Consider the following 4,337-nt stretch of genomic DNA (forward strand, 5'->3'; position numbering starts at 1 on the left):
TGGCATTGAAAATCAAAGACAGCATTACGTTGGTAGAAAGGATGCTAAATAAAGATTCGTCTACTGAGGTAGTCTGGGAAGAGGTTAGAAACAAAAACGGAGAGGTCACCCTGTTGACAGTTGTCCTATTGCCCTCTGAAAAGCTCCAGAGATATAGAGGAAATAATTACAAAGATGATACTGGATAGGAGCGAAAGTAACAGAGTAGTTGTTATGGAAGAATTTATCTTTCCGTATATTGACTGGAAACGCTACAGTTCAATTACTTTACATAGGTCAGTTTTTGTCCAATGTGTGCAGAATGGTTTCCTGACACAGTATGTAGATAGGCCAACAAGGGCCATGGCCAAATTGGATCTTGTCCTTGGCAGTGAACCAGACCAGTTGTTAGATTTGGAGGTAGGTGAACACTTTGCTGATCGTGACCACAATTCAGTTATGTTTACCTTAGCGATGGAAAGGGACAGGTGTATACCGCAGGGCAAGAGTTATAGCTGGGGGAAAGGCAATTATGATGCGATTAGGAAAGGTTTTAGGATGCATAGGATGGGGAAGGAAACTGCAGAGGATGGGTACAATTCAAATGTGGAGCTTTTTCAAACAAGGGCTACTGCGCGTCCTTCATAAGTTTATACATGTCAGGAAAGAAGGAAGTGGTCAAGTGAGGCTGCTGTGGCTTACTGAAGAAGTTGAATCTCTTGTCAAGAGGAAGAGGCTTAGGTAAAGATGAAACGTGAAGGCTCAGTTCAGATGCGTGAGAGTTACAAGTTAGCCTGGAAGGACTTAAAGATAGAGCTAAAAATAGCCAGGAGAGAGCATGATAAGTCTTTGTCAAGTAGGATCGAGGGAAACCCTCACGCTTTCTATCAGTATGTCATGAATAAAAGAATGACCAAATGAAGATTAATGGCAATCAAGGACAGTAGTGTTAAGTTGTGTGTGGAGTCTGAGGAGATAGGACAGGCTGTAAATTAATATTTGAATCAGTATTCACAATGGAAAAAGAAAATGCTGTCGAGGCCAATACTGTAATACAGGCTATTAGACTAGATGGGATTGAAGTCCGTAACGTGGAGATATTAGCAGTTCTTGAGAGTGTGAAAATAGATAAGTCCCCTGGCCAGATGAGATTTATCATTGGATTCTCTGAGAAGCTAGGGAGGAGTTTACACAACCATCTGTTCGAATTTCTACATCACCGTTGTCTACAGAAATAGTGCCAGAAGACTGGAGGACAGCAAAAGTTGTCCCCTTGCTCAAGAAATGGAGAACAGACAACCCTGGTAATTGTACATCTGTCTTACTTTGGTAGTGGGTAAAGTTTTGGAAACGAATATAAGAGATAGGATTTAATATCATCTAGAAAGGAATCATTTGATTAGGAATAGTCAACAAGGTTTTGTGAAGGGTATGTCATGCCACAAAAATCTTACAGAGTTCATTGAGATTGTGATCAAAGAAGTGGAGGAGGGTAAAGTGGGGTAGATGGATTTCAGTGAAGCGTTTGATAAGGTCCCCCATGGTAGGCTATTGATGAAAATATGGAGAGTGTGGTGTTGGAAAAGCAGAACAGATGAGGCTGTGTCCAAGATGCATGTAAGCCCATCTCAGGAATCAGTTTTCTGGTCTGCAGCATCTGCAGTCTTCATTTTATCCTCGCTCCTCCGATGTTGCCTGACCTGCTGTGCGTTTCCAGCGCCACACTGTCGACTCTGATCTCAAACATCTGCAGTCATTACTTTCTCCCATAAAAATATGGAGATGTTTGGATCACAAATCAGCTAGCTGAAAACAGACAGAAGGTGGTAGTTGATGGGAAATGTTCATCCTGTAGTTTAGTTGCTGGTGGTATACTGCAAGGATCTGCTTTGGAGTGACTGTTGTTTGTACTTTTGAAAATGACCTTAATGAGTGTATAGAAGGATGAATTAGTAAAGTTACAGTTGACAGTAAGGTCGGTAGATCTGTCGGCAGTGCTGAAGGCTGTTGCATGTACTGAGCTGTAATGTTCTATATGCATGGACCTACAATGGGCTAAATAGCTTCCTTCTGTGATGTAACAATTTTGAAGTACTCTGGCCCATAATAAGTTTTAGGTGCCTAGAGAGACAAGCTGGTCCAGTACAGGACACACACTGCACAATTATCCATCATCTCTTCCTGTTTCCAGATATACAGTGGCCTCAAAATATCTGCCCAAAACAAAATAGATTGATTCAAATTCAAGCAGTCAGGAAGACGTTCACCCGAGGGGATTGCTATCAGAGGATTTAATGAATAATAAGATTTCAGAATAACAAAAAAAGACAATATCACAGCAGCATAATAATTGGCAGCAGAGTAAAACTTACAGTTCCAAATATTTCCACGTTCAGCATTGTGTTCAGTTTTGGTCACCTTGCTATAGAAAGGATGGTATTAAACTGGAACTTTACAAGATGTTGCCAGAATTCAAGGGTCTGAGTCATAGGGAGAGATTGGATAAGTTGGGACATTTCTCTTTAGAGCGCAGGAGACTGAGGGGAGTGAAGTTCTTCGAGAGGCTAGTCATGGCCCACATCAGTTCCAGTCTCCCAGCCTGCCTCGATCCCCTACAATTTTCCTACCAGTGGAATGGGTCCATAGTGGGTGCCATATCCCTGGAACATCTGGAGAACAAGTACACCCATGTCAGATTCCTACTCATTGACTATACGTTCACCTTCAACACCATTATTCCCTTCAGAATAATCACAAATCTCCCTGACCTTAGTCTTGGCTCCGCCTTCTGAAATTGGATCCTCAGTTTTCTGACCTATTGTGCACAATCAGTGAAAATAGGTAAGCATGTCTCTTCCATGATAACATTCTGCACTGAAATCCTAAAGGATGTATTCTCAGCACCCTACTATACTCCCTGTAATCCCACGATTGTATTGCCAAATTTTGAACGAATGCCATCTACATGTTCACTGATGACACCATCATAGTAGGGCAGATATGTAATGATGGCGAGTCAAAATACAGAACGGAAATAGAGGACTTGGTAATGTGCTGCACTGAGACCATCCTCTCTTTCAACGTTGGCAGAACCAACTAACTGATCAATGACTTCAGAAAGAAAGGAGGAGAACATACCCCCATCTGCATCAATGGAACTGAAGTTGAAAGGGTGGAAAGCATTAAGTTGCTTGGAGTGACGATAACCAAATTCCCATGTAGATGTGACAGTCGAGATGCCACAACAATGCCTCTTCTTTCTCTGGCAGCTCAGGATATTTGACATGCCCACAAGGACCCTCACCAATGTCTACAAATGCACCACTGAGAGCAAACTATCTGTGTGTATAATGGCCTGGTGTGGCCACAGCCATGTCCAGGACAATAAGAGAAATGACAGAAATTTGTGTGCACCACGCATGCCATCACGGAAACCAACGTCCCATTCATTGTCTCCATTTACACGGCTCACTGCCGCGGAAAGGCTGACAACATTACCAAAAACCCATCGCACCCTGGATCTCCTACAATCTCTTCCATCACGCAGACAATACAGAAGCTTGAACACACAAACCAGCGGCTCATGATCAGCATCTTCCTAGCCATTATTTAACTAAGGAATGGACTCTCTAACTTCCAGTAATGCTGATCTTGCTCTCATTGATGTTGCCTGTTGCATACCATTTCTGGTGTAGCCTGTATGCCTCAGTCTAATTTTTTCCTTTCCCCTATGATCTGTGTGTCCTTGCTTATTGTAGGAGCGAGATTCCCCAGCTAGGATCAAAGACTCTGGAGGCAGACAGGGCACAGGCACGGAATGGACTTTATTTCAAGCAAAACCTGGTTAATGCTGGGAGAATACCAAAGGATCTTCCTCGAAACTGGCTTTGACATGAGAAGACAGTCGTTTCCTTAACCTTTAGCTCAGATCAGAAGGCAAATCAATGACACACTTCGATTTTACAGTAAAAAGACAGTATTTTTGTTGTGGTTCTGTTCGCCGATCTGGGAATTTTTGTTGCAAATGTTTCGTCCCTTTTCTAGGTGACATCTTCAGTGCTTGGTAGCCTCCTGTGAAGCGCTTCTGTGCTGATTCCTTCGGCATTTATAGTGGTTTGACTCTACCGCTTCCGGTTGTCAGTTGCTGTCCACTGCAGTGACCGATATATAGGGTCTAGGTCGATGTGCCTGTTGATAGAATTTGTGGATGAGTGCCATGCCTCTAGGAATTCCCTGGCTGTTCTCTGATTGGCCTGCCCTATAATAGTGGTGTTGTCCCAATCGAATTCGTGTTGTTTGTCATCTGTATGGCTACTAGGGATAGCTGGTCGTGTCGTTTCGTGGCTAGTTCATGGATG

Source organism: Hemiscyllium ocellatum, unplaced genomic scaffold, assembly GCF_020745735.1.
Source record: "Hemiscyllium ocellatum isolate sHemOce1 unplaced genomic scaffold, sHemOce1.pat.X.cur. R23, whole genome shotgun sequence".
In the NCBI taxonomy this organism is placed as follows: Eukaryota; Metazoa; Chordata; class Chondrichthyes; order Orectolobiformes; family Hemiscylliidae; genus Hemiscyllium; species Hemiscyllium ocellatum.